General features: G+C 42.3%; 1 long non-coding RNA gene across 1 annotated transcript; it reads left to right on the forward strand.

Moving 5' to 3' along the window:
• The first annotated feature begins 1,889 nt into the window (after nucleotides 1-1,889).
• Nucleotides 1,890-27,557, forward strand: LOC129214268 (uncharacterized). Its single transcript, XR_008579645.1, has 5 exons — nucleotides 1,890-2,416; nucleotides 6,621-6,738; nucleotides 19,179-19,276; nucleotides 20,569-20,709; nucleotides 27,469-27,557. It is a non-coding gene; the product is annotated as an uncharacterized LOC129214268 (long non-coding RNA).

Consider the following 27,557-nt stretch of genomic DNA (forward strand, 5'->3'; position numbering starts at 1 on the left):
AGCGTGTCCTATCTACAGCAGCATCGTGTACAAGAATGTCATATTTCCCAGATGCATTCTTCTTGTCCTGGACACCTTTGACAGTGACAGTGGTGCTTCATGCTGGTATAGTTCTGGCAACGGGGAATTTGATGTCAAATTACTTACCGCTAAAAATGTTCTGCTCTGACGAGCAGATAGTTGGTGATGCCAGATTGGTTCTGGTCTGGGATGGCTGTCTGGCTGTTCTCCAGAGTTGATGCCATCTGAAGATATTGGGTATAAACTTCTTATTTTTTCCTGTTTTCTTATTAGCAGTCTGGTATTGGGCATGGAGGAGGTCAGCTGGGTCCCAAGGGTGGGTGCTGTGAACCGCGGGCAGTGTACTGGATGTGGACTCGACCGAGGGGTCCTCCAGCAGCTTGGCTGTGCTGGGCAGGGGCTCGCTCAAGCCTGGCTAGTGCATCCCATGACTCTGGAGATGAGCATGGCTGTCTGCCACCTCAGTGTAGGTTGTGTCCCCTCCCATGGCCAGCCCTCAGCGAAATCTTCAGCATCTTCTCTCCCCTGGTCCATCAGCTGGGTAGGGTGCTGGCTGTGGTAGGGTGCTGATGTAGCCAGCTTGATCTTGGTGCTGGACCTAGCTGTGGGAAGAGGATCCCAATACAGGACTGTCCCCCAGGACTCTCTGGTGTGAGATGAGGGTGGGTGTGAGGGGGCTGCAGGATAGGTATTGGTGTGCACTGCAGGGTGGTAGGTGGACATCCCAGGAGCTTCTGGTCTGGATCCAAGGAGGTAACTTCACTGGGGCAACCCATGGGAATGAGAGAGCGTGTGGTGTGGGGGTGTAGCCTAGGAGATGGTGAGCTCATGTGCCTTTGTTGTTACTCCTTAAAGGCGATCTCTGCTAACCACAAGTAGGTCGTTAAAAAAGAAGACAAATGGCAGAGACTAAATGTAGTTTAAGCTAGTCAATGGCAACAAAAATAGGGGGATTTATTTAAATTGAACTGCATTTGAAGGTCTATTTTAATCTAGTCCCTGTGCTCCATTCATCATGTTGCTGTCTGGGCATCGTTTCCAGGGCTGCTGACCCCTGAGCATGTGGGTGCGTATGCAGAGCTGGGAGTGTGTTTCCACCGTGGCTGTGCAGGCATTTGTGTTGAAACCAGGGGTGAACTCCTGAGGGGAAGGGAGTGAAGGGGGGCCGGGGAGCCCCACCAGCTGTGTTTGGAGTAATTAATGTGCTCTCTCAGCATACGATGGGGTTGTGCCTGACGCCCGGATCCTCTCTCTGCTGTTCAGATTAAGGCTAGGTCTGATCAGTAGGGGGTAGAGCAAGGGACTTGAAGGCAGAAATCTGGTTTCTGTTTCAAGCGGTGCCACTGCAACATGCTTTTTAAGAGGGCTGGTGGATTGTGTTTCCCACAACCGAAGGGAAATGTACTCAGAAGGGAGTGTCAGAAGGCAGCCAAGGGAAAGAGGAAAGGGGTGATGTGATCTGATACTAGCTGACCTCTCTTGTGTAGGCATATCTCCCCTTCTCTTGGGTACCCTGAGAAACACGCAGCTCTCCACAGAACGGATGTTCTCCGAATATTCTCCCGTACACCCATTTTTTCCCTTCCTTTAGCCCTTGATCTGTTTAGAAATTCCCATTTGTTTGCCTCTCTGGTTTCCATAACCTCACTGACACTGAAGCAATGAGGAAAACCTAGTGTTAGCGGCTTAGCAGTGGAAGTTCAGCTCAGTCCAGCTGTGGGCAGTTCAGTGTTCGCTCTTCTTTTGGTTTTCTTTTCTTTTTTTTCCACTCCCATGTCCACTTCTGCAGAAGCAGCTGACACCTTAGTCACAAGATCAGAGTCACAGTTCTACCAAAGCTCTTAATGCCTAGTTGTATGTTTGTGTGTGCATTTTCTTTTTCAGAGTAAGTACATGTTTTAAGGATGGAATAACATTTTGTCCAAGAATCAACAGTCCACAGGGAGCCAACTAGTCTAGCAGCCAAGGCTTGTGCTGTTTCCTTGAGGTTTTGGGGATGGGTTGCTTGCCTGTCCTCTTACATAAAAGCGTAGCAAATTGTCAGAATAAACACATTTTTAAATATACGACACCATCAGTCAGGGCTTAAGAGAAGCTCATTGGCTGGAAAAGAGATCAAGGCAACCGGGAATTTGGATGACCTGACTGAGGCGTTTGGACTAAAAGGTTCTTTTTCATTCACTGGAGCTAGTAATTTTTTTTTTTCTTTAGGAAATCAGCCAGGAAAGAAATAAAATATCCTCCTCTTTCCTCCACGCAGTGAATCTGGAATCAGAATCCTATTGCGTTATTTTATAATTTTATGTTTTTTGCTAGGGACAGATTGCTACTGGGTATGAGTCGTTGCCTCAGAGCATGCCGAAGAAGGAGCCAGCATGCAGCTCTGCTGTCTGAGGTGGGTCATTGTTCACCAATTCACAAGCCAGTGGCTAATTTAGGTTCACTATGGTCGTCTGGGGATGATACCCCCAGTTTTACAGTCTGGGTTAGGTCAACTTTAATCAGCCTTGCCCAAGGAGGGAGCTCTGGCAGGAATTACACCGAGCAGAAGAAAAGCCTGGTGCATTACTTTTTGGGTGACCTGCATGACATTTCTGTACGGTCCGTCGGCCGTATGGCCAGGAGAGGTCCTTGCAGATGTTCTTTCTCAAGAGGTGCCATCAGGACTCTTCCAGGACAAAATTCTGCTCCCTGGGCATTGCTAGGTTGGCAGGTTTCCCTGTGATTACACCAAGGCTGGGGGATAGGTGAGGTGGGACAGCTTGTTGAGTCATCTTTCCTACGTATCCTCAGAGCAGCAGGGCACTGTCTGTGACAAACACAAAGGAGGAGTTGTCCATGAAATTTCATTAAATTTACAGGCAGCGATTGTTATTCCAGAGCAAGGAGAGGAGATGGAAAGAGGCTGAGGTCCAGCTAGGAATTGGCTAGACTAGTTCTTGGATTGTTTTCCACGCTGTGGTTATCCTTATCTGCATCTGGAAACTGGAGTGTGTTGTATGTGTTTGTAAGGGCAAGCGGATGTGTGAAGTGTTTTGGCAAAGTCAGAAATCTCATTTTCCCTTCAATATAATGCAGCCTGATTAGATTGTTATTGACATGCTGAGAACCTGCTAGGGTTGTTACATGTCTGTGGACAGGCATCTGTCTGTTCCTCTCCTCCCTTCTGCCTGGAAGGATTGCAGAGCTGGAAATGGGAAGGACCTTTCAGACTGCAAAACCAGCTGTGAAATAAATCTGTTGGGAAAGCACGGTGTGCCTGCCAGCTGACCAGCAGTTTGACAATGTTTGTGGAACTGTAAGCCAATTAACAGCAGTTTGGAACAATTTAATTAGTAATTTGGCGGGGGGAGAGGGAGAAAACGAAACAACCCACAATAAAAACCTCAAAACAAAACTACTGTAGTTCGCTCGATGTTTTTCATCCTGTAGGTCATTGCTAACAAGAGTTACTGGCAGTGTTTGGGTGACCAGCTCAAAACAGTGGGGGATAATCCTTACTTGTCTGACTTGATCTCACCATGTCTGAAACGTGCAGTGTTGCATGATCTTTTATATCTTTGATTGTTCAGGATGAAGTGGATAGGAGTGCAGCATCTCGAGGAGGCTGTGCTGTACTGTAGGGAGGTCCCTGACCTACCTGCTCCCACTGCAGCATCCACAGTTGTGTGGTGTGGAACTCCACCTGGTTCAGTTGGGCAGCTTGCTAGGTTAGCATGTCTATGCTGCTCTTGGTACTCAAGCTAGCTCATTTTGAATTAGCTTAAGTATTTCTGCAGAGTGTTGCACGGTGGCTTCTAGTAAAACCAAGAGAGGGTATGGACTAAATGGCTCTAAGAGCGTTCTCCTTCTCAGAGATGGCTGTTACTAACTTTGCACCAGGAGATGGTCAGATAATGGCAATTCTCAAATTTAAAATTTGCCTTTGCAAAATATGAAGAGGGTCAATGAAAATATCTGGGATGTTGCTGTCTTGGATCACAACTGATCCAACCTCAAAAGTCCTCGTACTGAAAGGTCTCTGAAGACAGGTTTGTCTCCAAGAATGACTTTGAGTCACTAAAATTGTATGTTTCAGTGAAATGATACTTCTTCTCTCCAGCTTATTTATATTCATCATAATTGTCTCACTATAATGCCTCCTAATCATTTTCTGGATCCACTTATCTTGCATCTTGTTCTGAGTGCTCTTTAGGGTAAGCCTGCCTTTCAAGAATACGCATGATTGGTACCATAGGAAGAGTTTTCATGTGCTTGCAAGACATGCATTGCTAAGCAAAGCAAGCAAGGAAGCTCGGAGAGATGAGTGGAAAATGACTACATGAAGAAGAGGAAAGAATTAAAATAGATGGCAAGGAGTTAATCAAATAAACAAAGGTCCCTTTTTTAAATTTCTTGCTCTCTTCTTTTTTTTTTTTTTTTTTTTTTAAATAATATCAATCTTATAATGATTGCGCTGGCCAACCCTTGATACTTTTCTGTCTGATTAGAGCTGGGTTGTAGTGGCCATAATTAGTTACCACAACAACCTATTATTGGCATTGTTAACTAGTGTCCCTCATTAATTTAAACTAAAAGGGGCAGGGAAAGGAATCTTCTCAAGGTGTTCCTCAGCTTATAATTATTTAAATTTATTTTAAAGAATAAATTTATTTTAATTTATCAGAACGTCCTTGTCCTGAAAAGAAAAGCTCTTCAGTTTTGGTAGGTTTTTTTTTTCCTCCTTATATAAATTCATGCTTTGAGGAAAGTTAATTTACTATGGAAGGAATTTTTGAAGGTCATATTCAGTGGCATGAGCATTATGCAGAGGACCTTTGAGAACAGCTGTTTGGCTGTGCAGGTATTTCTGGGGCCCTGTGTTGCTTGATGTACCAGATGCCATTTATCTACCAAAACAGTAGGCACTTTTCCGTCCACTGTGTCTGGATACTAGAGATGAAATTATTGTATATTAAAATACAAAGATATCAGAAGGCAGCTGTCACTTTCATCAGTCCTGGCTTGCAGGAAGAAGGTGGCCAGTTAGATATGGGTGGAGGAGGAGCTCCAGAAGGGCTGGATCTTTGAAGGAAATACTGCTTTGGTGAGTTTAGTAGAAATATGATATGCTGAGCTTGTTTTGCCTTTTATTCTGCAAGTATCGGGTGAGAAATTAGGTGACATGTTTCTACATTTTCTATAGAGGATGAGTTTTCTTGAGGACACAGATCTATAAGGTGGCAGATCTGTCCAGTGACGGGGAAAACTAGTTTGCTTCCACATAACACAGGAGTAGAAACTACGCAAAAAAACACTTAAGGACATTGAAAGATTTCTCTCAGGATAATAGCTCTTGTCCTGGGATTCCTGTAGACCTTTTGGTACTATGTAACATCCTCGCCATGACCACAGGTCCTAGAAATTGCACAGGGAATCAAAGCAAAAATCTGTTTTTCTTCACAGGAGAAAAGCTGAGGGGGAGAACACTGAGGTCAGTTCCATTCCCCTACACTTTTTGCAATTATACATGACATGGTTAAACCAGAAAATCCCCAGATTATCTCTAAGTACATGATGCAGACAACAGAAGGTGGTAAATGCTTCCTCACACCCTTGAAACAAAGGGGATGTAAAAAGGAAAACACAGGCTACAACGTGAGTCTAGAGTTACATTTGTGCACCGTTTGAGTAAGATAGTTTGACATAAGATTATCTAGTTCCTTTTTTAAGTGCGCCCTGACTTCATGTTGTGTTGAGTGCAGGTTTTCCCCTCCAATCAGGCAAACACTGTTACGTGTGCTCCACACTGACAAATACCAGTTCTGCCACGTTTCATGGGAAACAGCACATTAAGTTACTTCTCCTTGTAGCTTTCCTTAAAATCAAGTACAAACTATGTATCAGTCACTATAAATAGAGAAAGCTCTGAGATTGGAACCATCTGTGTTCTTTAGAGGGGAAGGAAGTTCTCCTGAAGTATCCTACATCTGCTCATGCCCCTTTACTTTCACATCCTGTTTTTATTTATGAAGAATAGTTTGGTGCCATGCTTGGTATCGGTTTACTCAGTCTTTTGGCTGGGAGACTTGAGTTATAAAACTTCCTTGTAGCACTTTATTGACTCCCATCATATTAATTTTTGATCACAATTGAATGGTCAAAAACCCAGCACTACCAGGGTAAGGATGAGGAAAGAAGTAGGAGAGATTGTTGGGATGCACCTTATTTATCTAGCGTACAGATTATAGTTATAAAATGGCAATATACCCAGCGAAAGCACTGGTACAACAGTCTGAGGCTCTAATACGGTAGACTGAAGTGTAGTAACTCAGTATGAGGATTGCAGAGGCTCCCTGAGCAAATACATTTTTCAAAATGTCATTGCAGTATTGGCTGTCAGTAGAGTTTGAATAGAGAAGAGACAAGTAGTAACTAAGTCATTACCTGATGGAGAAAGGTTGCCAGTAGCTCAATGCATATAGTGCAAGTCATGTCCTCACAGCTAGGCCTGGGACTTCTAGATCTCATGGTTAGGATTTCAGAGCTGTTTCTTTCATGGGGTCTGCTTGGGTCACACTCATCTGCTCTCTGTTTCATGTTCTTGTATCTGCCCACAGCTTGTCTGCTCTGTTCCTGCGTCAGGGTCCCAGACAGCAGCTTGTGCTTTCTCCTCAGATCTGGAATGGCCATCCAGCATGTGGTTCTCTTCACCTGGTGCGATGCCTCTGCAGCGTGGTAAGTGCTTGCCCTGCTGAGATCACAGCTATGACCATTGCCAATTGCATGGGAATCTGCTATGTTGGAACTGAAAAAAAGATAGATATGGAAAGATAGAGGTAGATATGGAAAGATAGAGGTAGATATGGAAATGGCTCCTAAATAGTGGTGAAACACTACTGAGGCATCTTGCATTGCTGTTTTCCAGTCTGTTAGACTTGTGTGAGGAAGCAGAAAGCTTGTCATTCTGTGAAGCTGGCGGTTTGGTACGCATCACCAACCACTTAGTTCCTTAAAATATGAAATGCTGCAAATGCTCCGTCTGCAGAAGTCATAACGCGATTGATTGGCAGGGCTGTTCTGAAGACGTTGAATGGAGCCAGACGAGGGTAACCTGAGATCCTCACTGCAAGCCTTTTGATTCAGAACCACATTTGATCGATGTTTACACTTGATGTGTGGTAGGAATACGTTTGAGGGGAATGCCATAACTCTCTTCAGGCTGTGCTGTTCAGCTATTGGCATTAGGCTGTGTGGTTGAGACTTACGGTCTTCTTGCATCAGCTGTGCTGCCTCTAAATTAGGTGAAGGAGAAATCCAAGGAGAGTGTCTCTGACATTGTTCCGTTTTAAAAGTGCTCAAAATGATAAAAATTCTTGACAATTCCTGTTGTTTGACATGAAAATGACACAAGGTGCAAATATGACATCTTGCAGTCTATGATGGAAGGAGAATCCCACCTCTGCTTTGTATTTTGTTGGATGCCGGAGCAATTGTGTGCTTGTAGTCTGAGTAGCTTTTATTTTATTTTATTTTATTAACTACTAAGAACGAACAAAAGTAAAATATCTACAGGATAACTTCATTGTTGCAGAAACAAACAACAAAAATATTTACAACAACTCAGAAACCGAAACAGCAGTTTTTTCTTAGTACAGGTAGATACTTGGGTGATGCTTGGGCAATACCTAGAAAACAAGTCAGTAGAGCTGCTTTCCTTTGTGAACTACAGTCTTGTGCCTCAAAAATGCCTCTATTCCCAACTGCTTTTCTGTCTGTTAAATAATGTGGCCATATGATTTGAGCCCTGAGACTTAAAGGCTGTAAGCATGTACCTGAAATTAGGCATGTGTATGTGTTTTGCTGAGTAAGGGTGTCCTAGTCAGGTGTTTAAATTTTAAATGCACTGGGGCCTTCACTCATAAAGTAAGCAAATTTCAACCTAGACAGCAGTGAGAGGAATAAACATTAAGATCAAAACAAATTGTTATCAAAGTACCTCTTCAGACTATGTAGAATTGCACTTTAAGATGGGCAGAGCATCTTTAAAACCCTTTTGCAGTAGCTAAGAGCTTATACATTAGCTTTCATGAGAGGCATTACAGATGTCTGTGAATATTACATAAACACTAGCCTGTTTGCAACAGTTTATAAACCTAAATATTTTATAAGAAAATACTGAACATTTAACTCGCCTTGTATTTTTTATGCAGCAATAAAAACACCATTTTTATCAAAAGATGCTGGAAAACCTGACTAATAATGTGACGCTTTGTTATAAACTAGGAGGAAAGTTCACTGGTCTAGAATTAATAAGGTGTGCAATCCGTACAGGAATTTCTCCACTACATGGGGAAACAGCTAACCGTGGCTTTGCTTGCTTTTGCATAAAGATGCATGTGATTTGTGAGGATGGTCTCTGATGTATCTTTATGTCTCTGTGGCTGAAGAGGTTTCAGTTGTTTCCAGCTGGACATTGCTTGGAAAATGAAGATACCTTGTCCGCACCTGACATGATATATGCATGGCATTGCATTCCTTTGCCGAGTAACTCTCCTGCAGGAGGCAGGAAGGAACACGTTTTAGACCCAAACATTTTCTCCCAAAATATAGGTGATTTCAAGGAGACCCAAAGCGTGCTGTGAAGAAGCTACAATGAGTTGCTTTAATCCAAAATTCCCAGATGGATTCCAGGAGGAATAATTCCCCTGATGACTAACGTGGGCCTTTGGCTGTACTCCCAAAGGCATGTCCTTCCCATTTTCACACGATATGGGCATGGGGGGGTCGCGCCTCAAAGGACGTACATGCCTTACTGTAGCAGACCTCAAAGGCTCACCGTCTCCTTAGCAGAATTAACTGTTCCGAGACATCACCCCACCTGAACACTCGGGCAGACCAGAGGTAATGCTGCCAGGGAGAAGAGTTAACTGCGGGAAGGGGAGAATTATTTACCTTCTACAATGGAAAGCTCTCGGCTTCAGTGTAGGAAATTTAAGGGCTGCCTTTGTTCCCCTGCATCTTGTCAGGACACTGGTGGGGCTTTTTGGGGAGAGAGTTCATGTGTTTAAAGGGGAGCTCCATTCCCAAGGTGAAGTGTAAATCCATGAGTGAGTGAAATTTAGGACATAACCTTTGTTTTCCACATGTTTGTCTTAACATTTCCAGCAGAAACGCAACAGCTCTACCCTCTCCAAGCAGAGCAATTGTGTGCTATAAGCGAAGGACTATGTAGGCTTCTAGGGGAATTTTAACATAGGTGTAATAGGTGGCCATGATTTTTCAGACCTATCAGGCTTAGGTAGCAGCTGAATAGAAGTATTGAACATCACAAGTTGAGAAGAGTTTCAACTCCCAAGTCTTTTCACAGCCATACTTTGTTGTAAGGTCATAGTTTTAATTTTTTTATGTCTCTGTTGCAGATTAATTCCATTGTTCTGATGTTACTGATTAATTATTTTTATTGTTTTTATTGCCTAAATATCTGTATGAAGCTTGACATTTAATGCATTCACTTGGCTTTCCATGGAAATTCAGCTTCTAAGTGTGCAGGTGTTTAAAAGGTTGCTTCCTTTCTATACTAGAACAGTTGCCTATGAGCGTTGTTCCATTAAAGGTAGCAATGCCTCAAGAAAAAGCCTTCATCAGCAGGTGCTACGAGCCAAGTTAGGATGACACAGTGGTAGAAATGCTTGGCCCTCTCTAACTGTCACTGCTGATGAAGAGAATGTATGTAACAGCAGGAGAAATGTTGCAGTTCTTCATGATTAGTAAACCTGAAAGGTCTGTAGATAAGGTCTCGTACTTTTATCCTTTGTTTTCTCCAGAACACAGCAACCCATCTGTGGTGTAATTCTATTTGCAAGGCTGAGTGCATATTTTTCCACTCCCAAATTTGCATAACACTTGGTCACTTAGAGCAGAAGAATGAACAACATCTGAGATTTCCATTTTGAATTATTTAGAAACCTGCCTTTACTCATTGAGTGTTTAAGGCTATCCCTAAATGACCCGCCTGCACTAGGTGTGAAAGAATTATCTTGTCCCCTAAAAGGAGACCACAATATTAACTGCAGGGATCCAGAGTTACAGGGTATTTGTACCTCTTAATTCTTCCAGGAGTCATGAAACTGGCTTTGCTTAATGGAAGATCATGTGTACTAAAAGGGAAATTCCTTTCAGATCTACACAGACATCAGGTCAAAAGTTTGTACTGGCCAAAAATGTCATTGGAGTTGTCTAGAGTAGGCTGAAAAATGGTGGCCAAGAAAATGCACGCTCTGGAATAAATGATACAGTTGATGTGACCACATCTCACGCACATGCATGTCAGGATTAATTCCTTTGTGGCCTACAGTTATTTCAACTTTACATTGGCATAAACAATGTAGAAAGTAAGGTTAGCATTTGTGCCATTTACAGAGCAAATACCAGTGCCAGCCTGAGTTGTGCAATTTTTTTCTGTCTGTGTTTTTCCTATAGCTTGAACAGACGCATGGCTTCCTTAAAGCACAGAAATGTCAGAAAATCCATCACCAGGCTTGTCCCTATAGCTTTAAGTGTTTTGCAATCAGTTCTTTCCTATAATTGTATTTTTGTATTTCTGTTTTGAATAATTCAGGAAGCCATCCAGTCTCCTTTGTTCAATGAGTATATCAGGCCACCTATAAGTGATGAGACTGCAAAGGGTGAGAGAGAGTTCTTCACCTCCCTCTCCAAGATTTTTTAACAAGGTTTATTACCTCTATTTGAGAAGTTGGAAGCTGAGACACTAAATGACTTTGCCAAGGTCATACAGGAAATTTGGGATGGAGCACCAAACATATAGTTCCAAGGCAGCTCTCAAACCACTGGACATCCTTCTTAATTTCCAGTCTTTTCTGGCACTACTTCCAACTTTTTGGTCCAAATCCTCAACCACATTGTACCTCTTTTTCCCTCCTTTTGTAAATAAAGCCAACCTCGCAAGGTAACGTACCAAAGCAATCAATAGGTACGTAGTAATTTCCTCAGCCAGTTTGACTTCTCTTTCAGTTCACAACTTGTCCACCAACAAATTTATTCCTTGCTTGGAGCACTTTACTGAATCATTTCTATTCAAAACTATCTGTTAGCACTTTGCTAAGCCTCAGACTGAACATCTTTGATCCACCCATTTCAAGATTAGATGGATGACAGAACCCAAACTCTAGATCCAAAAACGTCCATGTTTTGGAGGTATATTCAAAGCCCAAGCCTGGATTTGGCTCTCAACGTGGTTACTTTGATCTGGCTTCAGATCTGAATACCATGTTCTGTGACATCTCTGTTTCTAGCACAAAATCTTGTGTTCCTATCTCTGTGAAAGCTCTTAGCCTTGATGAGTGCCTCAGTGCACCTTGTGTGGAAAATGGTACCTACTGATCCTCTCAAACTTCATTCAGGTGGTGTTTGTGTGCAATGGGGTTTTTTAATAGTTGGTTGTTTATTACTTACCTGGAGGCCTAGAGAATTTGGCGTTTTGACAGAAGTAAGTGTGCAAGAAATCCCAATGTTGTGTGTTGTGTGTTGTTCTTGTTGTGCTCTCTTCCTTGCCTGTTTTGCAGCAGGGTGTGCAACTCCTTCCCACTTCCTAGAAATCAGATCGCCATCGCTCCTCCCCATTTCTTTCCCGTCCCCACATGATGAGAACATGGTATGGTTTTTTCCCCATGGATGGGAAAGCCAGGGCAAACTGGGTACTGTGGTCTTTTGCACTAACAGCACTTCGACGGCAATTCACTCTTTCCAGGGAATTATTCTAGATTTATTCACCACAAAGCATCCAACCATAACAACTCAGTAATTTTAAGGCCTAAGGAAAAAATGTAACAAGATGTTCAAAAATTTTGGTTTGGGATAATTGGGAGTTGTTTATATCCTTGTGCTGCTGATTATGTTGTCATATACCACCATTACTGGTGTCCTCAGGAACAGGATTATCTTTGCTTGGAAACAAAGCCTCTCTTTTAACCACTTAAATGCTGGTTAATGTAGCTGATAAATGGGAGGAAAAACACTCCCCTGTTGTTACTAGATCTATCAGATGCTCAAAAATCATAGCGATGAGGGTGGATTAAACAGCTAGATGTTTTACGATAAAAAATCAGGGCACTGCAATTTTTCTTTAGACCATTTAGGGCAGAGTCTCCCTGCTGCACAGCAAAATACAGCTCTTGCTCTTCCTGGGTTTGAAAATAACTTTCTGTGCAGTCAGATCTTACCAAGCTTTTCAAGCTGTATCTTCCTTGGGTTTTATACCCTCCTATTATTATTATCATCTCTGGCTGATGGTTTTTCCCCTGGCTCACCGAAATGCCAGGGCTGCCCACAAAGTCCGATGGATGCTTCTCGTAATGGAAATGTGTTGTATAAGATACAGGGCTTGGCAGTACTGCTTCTCCCCAGGTTCCCTGTGGCAGCTGGAGCTGGTATCTGCTACTATCCCCCTGGAAAGGATGGTACTGACCAGGCTGGGGCTAAATGTCCTTGACAGCACTTTGACAGCTAAAAAGAAGTTTTAAGTGTAAATTACATTTGCACTCATAAGATTTTTTAAGATTTCCAGAGTGGCACATGAAAGCTTTCCTGTCAGTTTTTTTGGGTTTTGTTGTTTTGTTTTCTTGGGTGTTTTTGTGGTTTTTTTTTAAAAAGGGCCTCATCAATAATATGAACAATAAGTTCTAATGTTTTGTACCAACTTCCAGCCTCTCTGAGGTTTTCGGCAGTACTTTCCCTCTGATTTCATGGGAACCGGGACCTGGAAGGCAGGAAGCTAGATGCACTTTGTCAAAAGAAAGCATTGTCTGCATCCACAATTTTCATAACATTTAATTTAAAATGCATCTTGAATTTTTTTGGGAAAAAAAAAATCTCAACAACTGTAGAGAGGAAAACAAGCCATTTCCTTAGCTTGAACATGCATGAATTAGTGGTAAAGTGTTGATCTCTAAACTTGCAGTTTCTGAACCATAAAATCTGTTTATTTCACCCTATAAAAGAACATTTTAACTTATATGACTATTTAAGTTTAAAAGCTATTAGAGAAGTGGGTGGGGAGAGGAGAAGCAGCAGCTTGAATCAGTAATTCAAGCTTGCAATACAATCTTCATCTGATGCATAGCTTGCATAGAAATCCCCTTCAATGTGGATTTTCTGTGCTTGTAGTAGTCCCACCATACTGGAAATATACAGCATATATTTCCAACATTATCCATAATTGTGGTAAAGCTTATAAAGCAACCCATTCCTTGTGTATTCCTGGTGATCGGCAATAACTGGATATTCTGAAGTATGCATTAAAAGAAGGAAAAACATAACAAGAGCTGGCAGAAACTAGCATCTGCAGTGACTTTCCAAAGGGAGTTGGGGGGAAGGTCTTTATTGATATGCTCCACTGCAGGAACAGCAACAGCTTTGATGGAAAACCTACCTACCTACCTACAGTTTCTCTTATACCTGAATTTGAGGGGGTTTTGTGTTTCCCTGCAGATTGAAAGTGCTGGGGCTAAAACTGATTCGATCAAGTACCCCCTTGGGTGGGCAAAACAAAGTGACAGCACCCTCAGGAGAGATGGCGTGCGATGAGGAGGGACTGCGTCGTGCTGTACATGGGGCAGGGATGGAGGAAGCCTGGATCCTGCTGCAGCCCTCTCCCCTCCCCGCTACACTGTGGCTTGTTGGATCCCAAAGAAAGCAAATTTGGGCTTGTGCTGCTTCAAGTGTAAGGTGGGTGTTTGCCCTTCGTCCCAGGGTGGAGGACTGAGAGGGAAGGCTCCTTTGCACAGGCTCTGATGCTCATTCACACACATGCACGGCCGTTTGCAAGCAGCAGCCTCGCTACAACAGTCACCTTCAGTGAAAGGGAAGAGAGATTTTGATTCTCTCTCTGGAAAATTTGATAGAAAATTGTCAATGCTTTGAGAGGCTGTGCTTCACTTGAGCTGTGCAGGCCCTCTCTATACTAACTATCCCTGAACTTGCAGTACCTTGCTAAAAATAGTTCAAAGCGTAACTGTGAGTTCCCTGAACTGTGATCCTACCAGTTCTGTATTATTCGACTCACCATTCCTTTGAAAGTATTCATCCTTCCCCTCATAAAACTTAAATCAGCTCATTCCTTGGTCCAAGAGTTGACATCATTATGATGTTACATCCTATGTAATGGTGTGAGACCTGGAAAAGCATTCACAGCAAAACCACGCGGTGAATTGAATTTGCAGTGCCTCAGCCCTTGCTTGCAGTCTAATCTCCCTCCCACCCCCCGTGCTTACTTGTACTTTTAAAACCTGTGTGGTTCCTTGGAAATACCCAACGGTAACACAGCAGCACACTGCGGAGGATCTATCAAGGGTCTTTTTAATGTTCCCATTTTTATTTCCATGACCCCACTTGTTATATAATGTTTGTGAGAGCGAAAGTGATTGTTTTACCAAATTAAGCTAGTTTTCTTGCCAGGAACAGTGGCTAGGATCTTGTTGACAGATTTGGAAAAGATTATTCTTTCAATACATTTTGAGTGAATTTTTTAAGGATGTCTGCCATATACTGTTTCCAAACTCAGACCACATTTAACTGTTTAATATTATACAGTGACAGGGACAAATTAGCACCTTTCATTTTCCTATCAAAATTAACACATCCCAAGAAGACATTTCAAGAACTACAGTTCTCTTATTTAGAAATAAATGTAGAAAACCACTTAAATATGTTGACTTCAAAATCTTGGCCCAAATAAATTTTATGAGAGTTTCACTATTGATTTCAGAGGCCTCGGGTTTTTACTCAGTTTGCTTACATGTGTTTGGAGTTGCCTTTTCTCTCGTGTGTCTTTTATATAATGTTTTTGTTTGTTTGTTTTTTGATGGAAAGCTCTCTTCACAGTCTGCTCTGAACCCTGAGTCTCATCCCTTTGCTTAAGGGCTTCTTCATGGGCATGAGAAGGGTTTTTTGTTTAGTTTGTTTTGTTTTTTTCCTCCCCCCCCTTTCATGCATAACTTGGCTTCTGGCTTTGTTTGTTCTTCCATCTTCCTCAGAAGCATCTGGAACTGGCCACAGCTAGAAATGGGCTGATGGTCAGGGTGGGTAGATGCTTCTTCAAACTCTTGGCTGGGGCACATTGCCCCCAGGCACATTGGCAGGGATCGCTGCAATTTGCTTTATTGTTGTGCCTCTCTCCAGTGAAGGACCCAGCTTTCTCCCAAGGCACTGGTTGTTTTCAGGGCTTTTAGTCTGAAGTTTGTTAAAAGGTATTGGAGGTTCCTGGGTGGCTTGTGTTTAGGTGGATGTTGGAGTTGAACTTCTGAGTTTAGCATCGTGATGGCTCTGATGGCAGGGGTGAGATGATGCAAGCAGTGCTTCTAGCTGGACATTGCCATGGTGTTGGGGGATGCGATGCTGTATAGGGCCATTTTTACTGTCACGTAAAATGACTCGCTTGCTTGTTTGTGCTCACTGAAGCTCGTATGCAATGTAGGTACATGAAGACTCATATTCATTCTTCCAGTTTTGATCCGTGCAGGTACCTTGGGTTAACAGAAGAGAGAATACAAATCCGAGTCAATGTGTCTGTGTATTTCACTTTTCCGTCTGAGAATATTAAGGCCAGATTCTCATTTATACTAAGCCCACTTGCAATATTCTGGCAACATAAAGATGCCTTAGCAGGAATGTAAATTAAAGCCTCTTTATACTTTTAATAGTGTTTGTAGTTTCACTTGGCTGCAGTACAGGAATGACACATGTCTATACAAATGGCATTTGCCATGCTGTTGATGGCTGCTGATATTCTTTTACCCCCTAACTAACTAAACCACCAGTCTGCTGCAGTCCCAGCTTTCCAATCACCTTAAAAATTGCTGTTTTCTTGAAACATCTGAACCAGGATTTAAGATTAAAGTAATTTTTCTGTCCTTCCTTCACCATGCAATGACCCTGTATGTGCCTGCATGAATCTCTACCAAATGTCCCGTTCTGCAATGCCCAGCCAGATTATTTTTGCCATGGATGTTGCTTAAATTGGGGAGGAAGGTTCTTCATCTCTCCTTATACAATGCAGAGCACCCTTTTCTTTTTTGGATTAAGAAAAAGAAAATCTCTTAGGAGAAAACCTAATATTATGTGCTCTTGGAGCAAGGACCTCACATACTTAACCTTAAATCATCCCAGCTTTTATGTGTTCAGGTCTGTTTTAATTTCTAACCATTAAGACTTTGTGCACCAGTGTCTCATCTTTCAAATGGGTAGTATTGCCCTAGCTAATTTCACAGGGATGCCACAAGAATGAAGAACGTTCAAAAGCCCAACAGTTTAAAGAGCAAAGAAATGACTGACCTGAAGTACTACAGCTTGTTGAGAAGCTGCGTGTGAACTATATAGACTTAGGAAAAAAGTCAATATTAGGGTCTATATAATATATTTACTGCTTTTGTAATGTCCGAAAGCATATATACACATTTTATTAGGTCCATGGTTGTATTCTGACTGTAAGGTCTTGTGCTAAATTACCATGTGTGAGCGCAGGGCTCAAGAGTCATGAAAAAAAGCCTCCAAGAAGAATCCAAAATGAGTTTTTGTTTGTTTGTACTTTTTGTTTTGTTTTTTAAATGTTTAGTAAGTGATGACTGTGAATTGCATAGCCTTGAGACTGCCGTAGAAAAAACCATAATGCTGTTCCCCCTCACAGAAATCTGGATTTCTCTAGTGGTTTCAGTCTCCCATTCCTTCCTTTGCAAGGTCATGAGAACCTAGTCCAAAACCTGTTTGTGGTCTAGGACTGGCTGTTAGCTTGTCAGAATCTTAGTTCCTATTGATTTTAACAAGAGGAAAATTACACATGGAGAGAATAGAAGGAAAAGAAATGTCTCTAGCAAATGAAAATGGCAGTATTTAGAGCTGCTGAGGAGACTGAGATCTTAAAATAACTTACCTAGGGGAGAAAGCTTAAGGGTCTCAGTGCAGGTGAAATGACATAACACTTACAAAATGCAAATATTTATAAAATTCTGTATTTAGTAAATGGACTCTTGAAAAGAGATGGATAGCCTCCCCATACATAATAAAGAATGTGATGGCACTCTGCAAACCTTCAGAGAGCATAACATATAGCGCAATAGCATTTCTGCAGAAAGCTCTTATCTCCTCTGTACTCTTAGGTTCTCCCCGTGTTCTTCTCGTAGGTGGTGCGAGTCTTCACTGCAACGCTTTCGATCCAGACCAGCTGTTCACCACGTTTCTCTTTCCAAACCTCGTCTGAAAGTATTTTTTTCTGCATTTCTAGATTAAATTTTCTTCCTGTGTCGATAGGTGACTCTGGAGGAATTTTCTGAGCGACTGATAAGATAAGGCTATCCTTTTTGGGAACTGCTTGCACGAGTAGCATTGTACAGTTGAATGGGGCTCTTAGAATTTAATCTGTCTGGTTCTGTCACCGAAGCTCAGCTGTCACGGGTTGTTTACTTATCACATCGCATTGCTATTTTCTGAAGGATAAAATATTCCAAACCCAAACAAACTCATAATTCAAGAAGAAGGAAGGCCTCCGCTGAGTATCGGTTGCCCTCCATGCGGAAGAGGGGAGCTGCTTGCTAAGATAGAGGCTTCTCCTGAGCCCTCATTAGTTCCTTGCTTACTGTGGTCTGGCAGTGCCCGGGCTGCCGAGCTCAAAGCCGATGACAGGGGAGATGATAAAGTGTCTGCTGAAGCTGTACGTGGCTGCGGGTCACTGCCTCGAAATGTGAGAACAAAATGGGTCCGAGCGCTAATGACTTTCAGGTGTGCACGCCAGGGCCTGTCAGGGCAGTCAAGGAATTAGTGCTTGGCACAGGGCGCAGGCCTCGGCTCTGCCAAGTTAAACATAAATGGGGCCTCACGTAAATAAACAAGGGCAAAGCGAGCTTTTACTCACACTAGATTGGATATCAAGCGCGTACACATGCATCGAGCCTGTCGTGTGCACACACACGCGAGGACCCCTCCTAGGGCAGTAAGGCAAGGCTGGGTGTTACAGCTGCGAAAAGGGGGGCGAGGGGAGCTCCCCAGCACCATTTCTTATTTACAGGCAAAGCGGACAAGGCCCCTGCCTTGCTAGGGGCTGTTCAATCCGCTGGAGCGTTGCTCTTTGCTTCCTTTTCACGCCGACGGGCCGGTGCGTACCGTGTAGGACGTTACCTTCCTTACCTTGGAAATGCTCCTCCTGAGCTCTCAGGGCGAGTCCCCTTTCAGCCCAGCACCTCTCCTTGTGTATTCCAAGCCCTCGCCAATACACACCAAGATTAAATTCCTGCTTTGACCCGGATTATGTTTTCCAGGCCAATATATTATGCCACCTTCACACTCCCCTCCCTGCCCCATCTGGCTTCCATCCTACCCCCATAAAGATTATTAATATAGCCTGTTTCCGAATGATTTATTAGCAGGGGCCAAACTTGGTGCCATTTCCCATTTTAGTAGAGCACTGAAAATAATCCTGAGGAGTGTGCCCAGCTATAAAAACGTACTTATACTGTCATATTTGCAGTTTCAAACATGCACCACTTGATAGTCTCAAAAGTGCTGTTTAATTGGGTTTTATGGGTTCTAATTAATTATACCATGTAAAAAAATTACTTGTCCCATTACAGCTCTCTGTGGTTTACTCTGAAGAGCAATGTAATTTCAAGATAAATTGTCCTTCTTTATCCCCCTGCTCCCGCCTTTTCCCAGCAAGTTTCAGAACGGTTTAATTCTCCTTAAACCCCAGAAAGAGAAGCTGAGAGAAAGCTACATTTTGTTCAGGGGACAACTTTTCCCAGTACTCATAAACAGCTTTAAATGTGACTCGAAATGGTTCCACGTCCCTTCTGATGAATCAGGCTGGTGAAATTATGAATAATCCTGCAACTTTCCAAAGCTCAGGTCTGGGGTAGCTGTGATTTTGCAGAGACTTGAACATGTTTGCAGCTTTATATGCTGTGGATTATTTCCTCTGATTACACAGAGGTAACATTAAAGCAAGCTGAGCATGTGAGCAGGTTTTTTGCTGGATGAAGGTCTAGATTGGGATTTCTCTCCATAACACTGTATGAAAATAGTGTGTTAAAGATCCAGCTGCCTTTATGGCATTTTGGTGTGACTAGCAGCAGAGGAAACATCTCAAGTTAACTTTCTATCCTGTCTTGCAGAATCACGGAGCCTGGATTATTCAAACAAATTCTGGGGCAGTCTTCTGACTTTTAAATGCTTCCTGGAATGACTTTGTGAAAAACGAGCAGCCAAGCAGGTACACTTGTGGTTGTTTAAAATATATTCTTATATTACATCCTTCACTGTAATAAATTGGGTCTCATGAGGCAAAACATGAAATATAGTCGAACTGAAGTAGACAAACATTATATCTTACGGTCTATGACTTTATCTGGAAATTAGGGAGTCAGAATATCAGTTAATGAGAAAAGACAGGGCAAAGAAACCTCTTTAATTTGCCTTATATAGGCAAACGCTACTCCTTTCAGAAATGTCATTCAAACGATGTAAAGCTTTTGTGTGTGACAGATACCTCCAAAATTACACTGCCCAGCCCGAGGAAGGAAACTTGGTGAAATGTCCCAGGTCATTGCTATTACTCTCAGCACCAAAAGGTTACGATTCTTAATGCAACTGTACTGATGAGTGTTCATTGGATCAAAAAGTCTGTTAGTCATGCTTCACTAATTTGCTTATTTTATAAAATAAATAACCAGCATGTCAGTTGCTGGAAAATTGGTCCATCCTGGGTGTCCAGATCAGTCTGCTTCATGCTCTGGAGCAGGAGCAGTAAGAGCTGCCAAAAAAAAGAAAAAAGAATAAGGAAAAAAAAAAAAAAAGAAAAAAGAACTACCACAGTCACACACATTACTCATCAATCTGAAAAGTAACAAGAGTAATACTAAGAACTGTTTTTATAAAGTAATCCTCTCCTTCAGTAAAATTAGTTAAAAGAAATTTTAGTACATGTATCTAGTTAGTTATGTTAACAGTAACTAAAACCTGCAATGTTTTTATGGAATGAGTTAGCAAAACAGAACCGAAACCTGAAGAAACCTGAAAATCTCCATGCAGTGTTTGGGTAAAACCCAAACAAACCTGAATATCTTGGTGTTTGTACAGTGTTTATGTTTGCTTTTACATGGCTTTTACTACCTTCTGAAGGCCATTTATGGAGAGGAAACAAGGTGAAACCTGCTCTTCTCATGCGATTTTCATCATCCAGAGATTAAATTAAGTGGGATCTGCCTTTGTCATGCTATTCTGTCCCCATAAATTACCCCTGGAGGCATTAAAAGGGCTCGTGAAAAGCACAGTAGTAAATACCCAAAGTACAAATGTTGCAAACTGCTCACGGTGCGATGGCAGCAGCTCTGTTGTTAATATATTGAGCAAAACTGATGAGGGACCTCAATACCTGTTTCAGTGCTGCTGTGCGCGGAGCCTCTTTTTACACTGCTGAAACCGATGCTAAAAATCCCGCTGACTTGTACAGCAGGCAGTATCGTGATTGCTCAGGAGCTGACCGAGTTACTCTGATTATTCCAGAGGAGCAGAGGAATAAGGAAAATGAAGAGAGAGAAGAAATATCAGCTGCAAAAGGATTTTCTAGCTCATGTCACCTGCAGCGGCTCCCTGCCCTGGGTGGAACGTGCCTCCGGGCAGGAACAGAGAGGTTGTGCAACAGAGGTAAGCTGTGCCAGGTCCTTTCTCCTGACGCATCCCAGACCACAAGTATGGCCCCTACATCTGAGGGAGAGAAGCAGCAGGGGCACGCGTGAGTCACGGCCCTCATGACAGGGGAATTCCTCGCTGGCTGCTGGCAGCTGCTGGGCTGAGCGGTTTCCACTGCCTGAGCATTACGGAAAGAGCCATTCTCACTGAGTATTTGATTCCGATTTCTCACCTCCCTTCAAAATAGAAGGTCCTGCCATACATTCTTTTTTTCATCAAACAGCCCTCATGCAGTTCTCCTGACCCGTCCTTTGTGAACTCGGAGAAGTCCAGGTTCTCAGCAAGCCCCAGGGTATCCTCCAAAGGCATCTGAGTCAAGTTACATTTTGCACTCTACTCACCCCCTTGAGAAGAAAACACAAAAGAACAAACTATCAGTCGGTGAAACAGCCAAACTGTGCAGCTTTCCATCGCATTTAATGCCCGGTTTGCCCAGTCCCTGGTTTTACCTCTTAAAAGTACCCTGTGTCTGCCCACAAGTGCGTTACCTGTGCTCGGAGCTGCAGGAGTGCTGGCTCGGCACGGCTCTGCCTGCAGCTGTACGGGAAACTCAGGACTGCCGCTCCTTGTTTCACTAGTTAGTGTTGTTTCTTTTTGATTAAAAATGTTCAGATTTGGGTCCTTTTTCACAAACGTATGAAACAAGGCAGGCCTGTGGATGAGGGGAGAACAGGGTTCCGCTATGTCTAAGTGGGAGAGGCAGTACAAGTATCTGGAAAACCAGGATACCTTCCCTGGTATCGCTATATTGAAAATAACACATAGCACATTTAATAAGTTTTTAATTACAAAATTTATGTGTTACTAGAATGGCATTTTAGAAATAGCTGATGATGTACCTGTAGCTAGGATTGCTTCTTTATTTCCTTGTAACTCTAACTCTGAACATTCACATTGAAATTTCCCATGTTGGTATCAGCTCTGGTTGATTTATTTAGAACAATTTAAATGCAACACAAATAAAATTTCAAGAGGAATTTGAAAGTTTGAGGCAAGGGAGGCATAGGTGTTCTCCCAATTCAGAATGAAATGAATAACTGAATTTCCTGCATACTGGAAGTTTGGAGTGCTGCTTCTATGTATCCCTTCAGCAGTGAACGTTACAAAATAGAAGCAGTCCTGATTCACCCAAGCATGTATATCCTGATTCCCTGAAATAGAAAGACACAGGCAAAATGCTGAACTGAAACCTATAGGCAGATTTTGATCACCTCTAATTTCATCTTGAAAACTTGAATCATTTGGGCTTTTAATATTCTATGCCAGGTACCTTTTCCAGTTTGTGGAAAATTTCAGCTGATATGACTCAGGAGCAAGAGTATAAATATATATGAATTTATATTGTTACACTTAGAACATTTTTATCCGATATATCACATTTATCTTGTATATATAAGTTTATATGTAGGTTATATATAAAAATTTATATTGATATATATGTATATAGAATGGAGACAGTGTTCTCCTTGAAAAGCTTGTTATTTAAAAAAGGGTGTCGGGAAATCATTAAATTAAGGTTTCCTGCATAGTGTTTATTTGGCTTCCTTTTGTACATGTGCTTGGTGTAGCCTTTAATTACATGACCATGCACTATATTTAGCCGAGGACCCTGCTCTCCTTCAGTTCAGAAGGTGGAGCAGCTCAGGAGATGAGTCACGGCTGGGTAGAGGAGGCGGCTGGTGTCTGATGGACTTTGCCTGTATTTGGTATGGAAGCTGGGAGAAGTGTAGAAAGAGGCAGAGGATTGAGAAGAAAATGGAGGATCTCATGGCTCAGGCATCTGAATACTGCAAAACTCTCATCCACTCTTAGAGAAGTCAATTTAAACTAAATTTTTCCCAACTGGCTATTAATTTTATTTTGTTTTCTGTGTTCCCATTTGCAGAATACATTGTCAGTGGTATTTCTCCTGACATATGATGCTGTACAACGTTAAACATTCTGAGAAATCAATTCCCAGACATCTCAGTTTGGGTACCCAATGTTAGCAGAATGTTTTGACCTGAATCTCTTTGTGTTTCAGTTTCCCATCTGTTAAACAGGAATAATAATATCCTGTCGTCTTACAGGGTGTTGTTAAAAGAAAATAACGTTGTGAAGCACTCATATGCCATACTGATAAGAGCCCTAGAAAAACTCACAAGAAAATTAGCAATTGTGTCTTCCGAGCAGGTTTTGAATAGTATGTGCTAAATAAGGCCTCAAGCCACATGCTGAATAATGAAGCTGTAACAAAATATTGAATATCTGCTTATTAAGTGAAGCACTGTCCATCCTGAGGTGGAATCTGGTGGAAAACAAGACATAATCCTATATTTAAAGGGTGACTCATCATGCAGATGAATAAGGTTTTACGGTTAACTTCAGTTCTGACGTTTCGATCGCTGAGTTTTGCAGATATAAATGGTGCATGTGCAAAAGGATACCTGTGCCTAAAAAGAGACAAAATCTGAGTTCCAAAATGCTTGTTGTTCAAACACCTGTGCAGGATCTTAATCCTTATCTCTGTAGATGAGATGCTTCTTGGTGCCTGGTGGGTTTTGGAGAGGAAGATACATTGCAGCTATACTATTTGGGAAGCAGTTTTCAAGGCAATGTTAAACAGTAGGTTATTGCCTCTCTTTCATTTTTAAAAGATGAGAAAAGCTTTCCAGCTGGGAAAGCTGCTAGTGGAAATAGTTCTGAAATTAGTACATAGGTTCTTGCGCACACCGGGATGGGCTCCTGCAAAATTTGCATGGAGTATTACAGTACGTTCTGTTATAAATACCGTCTTCCTACAGCTTGTGGAAGAGGAAACTCCTAGGTTCTGTAGCAATCAAGTATATAGCTTTCACAGAGCTAGACAGACTACTTATTAAAGATAAAAGAATATTTTGGCACAAGAACAAATGAGTATTAATTGCCTATGAATAAATTCAGTCTGGAAAATAAATGAAGTTTTTTAGCCACCACAGCAACAGGATTCTTGAGTGGCTTCCCAGTGGGAGGAAACATGGAGTTCCCTAGTTCCCTCACATGGTGTCCGATGAAGATAAAAAGGGGGTTGCAGATCTGAAGATCTGTATGAGAGCAGGTGAGGCTTAAGAACCTAGGAAGTTGGTTTCTAGTCCTGTACCTGCCATTTCCTAATCCTAAAAACAGCCCTCACAAGGTTGACGTTTACCTTCCCCACATGACACATGGAGAAACTAACTCCTAGAGGGATGAAAGGATAAATCCAATCTCCTCAACGTCATTAATGAGGACTCGTGAGCAGGGCAAGGAATCAGAAAGGCATCTTTCCAAATGAGACAGACCCTTGTTATGAAAAAGTAAAGCACTCCGCCTCCTTGTACCCCTCTACAAACCCTTCCCTGCCCTCTGAAGGATGGAGAGCATCCATGGAACTGGGGTCTAGCATGATGCAGTGGTGGGGTGCTGTCCGTACCCCCAGTGTTTATTCTCCTCTTCTTTATTCTCTGCTGTTTGCAAAGTAGGGCTGCATTGGCTTTGCTGATAAAGGATCCTTTGCAGACACAAGGAAGAGGGGAACAATTCCAGGCCACTTTCCAAGTCACTGGGAACAAAACATAGCAGCCCCTGCACCTTGTCAGTGGTGTAAAGCACGTCTGATTGCTTACGCATCAGCAGGAGGCAGCTGAGGGTGAACCATTCCTGCTGGTTTGCCGCTATTAAGATCCAGCAGTACCTTGATGTTTCCTCACTTGCAATAATTTGCAGGATTAAATACTTCAAGCCTCTCTAAAATTAGTTCCAGGAGGCATTTTGTGCTTTCATTTCAGAGCTCTCATGAGCCTTTCCTACTTTGTAAGTCTGCTACAGCTAATTACCTGATGGTTACAGCACTCTAGAAGATTTCAAGTATCTGTCTTTTCCACTGGTCTAAAGACCCAAGTGGGGTTACAGCGTAGAACTTGCAGCAGGAGTGTTTGCCAAACACTGTAACTAGCTCAGACAGCTTCATGAGATGGGCAAATAAACCACTGCAGACAAAATTACTTTTGTCCAGTGTCTCTATCCAAGATTCAAAGCAAACTTATTTTTGAGCCTTTAGAAACATCTCAGAAACCCATTGAAAAAAAACGCTTTTATGTATTGAGCCCTCTACATCTGCCTGATCCATTAGAGAGGCTGCAGAATCACAGCAGGCTTTTTCAGTGTGACTGCCTTCAGTGCTGTGGTTTAAGAGTTTGCAAGGAATATTTCATATTTTATTTTGAGAACACCTGTAGTGCATGATGCTGCTGTCAGTCCTATGCAGACATGTAGCTATCGGACCCAGAGGTAGAATAATTTTGGAGAAATGAGAAATCTTGGTTTCTGGCCACCTTTATTGGCCCATGCTGGCTATGGCCATGCCACGATCCTTTCTATTTTCTTCCCACCCTTTCCTGGTCCCTTTGTGGTGATTCATTTTCTGAATATATATACATGCATCATTTATAAAAAGTCTTGCTCTCCTGGCCACAGCAGAAATCCAGAGGGGTTTGTTTCCTTACTTCTGATTTCACAGGCTGATCTTCTTCACCTGGCACCATGCCCAAAAGAAATGATCTTTCTCTCATACTTCCCAGGGTCATCACTGCTGTTAGCATCCTTTAAAACCTGCTTGCTCATTGCTTCTGAGGTGTGAAGGCAGGGACAGCTTCATCCACCAGTTCCCAGCCTTACTTTTCTGGGTTTAGTGTTCATGTTGTTAAACCTATGGCAATTTGAAACCCATTACATGCATCCCAGTACCAGTAGCAAACATTTTTACTCTTTGAGCCATCACTGAACAGATTGAAATTATTCCCTCGTTTACTCTGAATGGAAGATGTCCATCACCTTCAGCTAGATATTCAGTGAAGCTGTCCACCACTATTGCTCAGTGTTTCCTCTAGAAAAAGCAGCTCACCAGCCATTGCTGTGAACCTCCGGCACAGCGTCACAGTATCTGAAGTTATGTTTTATCAAATATAGTGACCTACCATGAGACTTCTAAGTTGTAAATGCCGAGACCCTGATCCTAGTCCAATATCAGGACTTGGTTGCTTCAACATGATTTTCAGTGTTTACACTTGGGTGCGACGTTTGAAAACTGTTCTACGACTGAGACTCAGCTTCCTTTGAAGTCAAAGGGAGTTTCAGCCTTGACTTCCACAGCAGAAGGGTTGGGCTCTTTGTTCTTTTGTCTCGTGCAATTTGTGAGTAATTGCTATGATCCAAGTGATGGGCTGGATTTTCTAGCTTGTTTCCAAACTGTTCTCCTTCTGAGACCAGACGACTCTTCTGCCTCTCCCAAACCAAAATGCTGAAGGAGCATGGATAGAGGAAATCCGTTCAAACTGAGTAAACAGCCCGTGAGGGTAGGCCAGCAGGATTCATTCATGCTCATTCAGCCTAGGCTGTCTGGTTTGATTCCAGTTGGAGCACTCTCTTCATTACAGGCCCCCTGGGGAATGTTAATCTGTGCAGTATAAACATTTATAAACATCTACTAAATCATTACACTTCAGCTGCCCCATAAACACTCCTGAATGCTTTTCTTAGGCAGCATTGGTTGGGTAACGTGTGGCTTTTTGAAATGAATTTACAGGTGTTTGGTAGAAATATGGGGAGAGGGCACGGGAGGTTAAATAACATTGTTTAAGCTCCATGACTTATTTAGGACAAAGGCAGAAGCTGTTTGTGAAGGATTAAAATGGGTCTAGCTGATAGATGTTGAGGAACAGCCCAGGTTGCAGAGGGGCTAAGATAGCGTTCCAGTTTTATACACTGGATTTTTAGTGGTACCATTGCCCTGAACATCACAAAATGCACTTACCATCAGTCCACTTGATGCTTCTGGACCCAGGAAATACATCATTATTCAGCTATGACTGCAACCCTAACTGCCTCTGAAAGAACAGCCTGATGCAAGGAAAAACTGTAGACGTAGCTTCTGAAAACTTAGCCAGAACTAACATAACCCACAGAACTGTAATCAGCCAGGCTACAGGGCCAGGGCTTGCTTGTATGCACTTACAGGACACGTGAGTATGTATATATAGGCAAAAATAAGTATGTTTATAAACCAAAATGAGCACATATATGTAGATTTGCATCTGTGAAGTGTAAGAACAGCAATCAGATTTGAATGCACACCCAGCAGAGCAAAACTTGTACTTTGTAAAGTTGAACTTCTCAATTCTGGATGGGATCTGGCCCCTTGCCTGAAGGTGCCTGCGTGAATGAGCAGTACCAGGACTGGGGTCGTAGTAACTCCATACTCAGCTCTAGAAGATGTATGTGAATATAGAAGTAGTTGAGTAAAAAACAAACCAACCCTCATGACTTAGTCTCAAATGTGTAATTCCCTCAATTATTAATATTTTTATTTGTTTGCAGATGTTTTGACAAGCTAGGAACTGATAGAGGTAACATTAATTACCACAAGGAGTGCGTATGAGTAATGTAACCTGAGCAGAAGTTAAACAGGTTGTATGTGAGAGAGGTGTGTTTACTGACAGTCTGATGAATAGATAACAACTTGATTTCTAAAAAGCATCTTAGGAAAAATTATTTAATTGGGTATAATTATATCATATCCTACACTTGAGCAAATATGCGTGTGTACGTAAATCTGTTTTACTTGTACATATCACAGGTATGCGGCTGGACGTAATGTCTCAGTCTTCAGGAGCCACTAACGGGAGTCTGCTTTCCGTCTCCTCTTTCCTGTATTCGTAGCACACAGCCACTGCCTTCCAGCTACAACCACACCTATTTGTGCAACGAGGGCAGAGAAAAGAGAAGATTTTTTCCGAAGTGGATCTGGA

This window comes from Grus americana, chromosome 17 (genome assembly GCF_028858705.1).
Source record: "Grus americana isolate bGruAme1 chromosome 17, bGruAme1.mat, whole genome shotgun sequence".
Lineage (NCBI taxonomy): Eukaryota > Metazoa > Chordata > Aves > Gruiformes > Gruidae > Grus > Grus americana.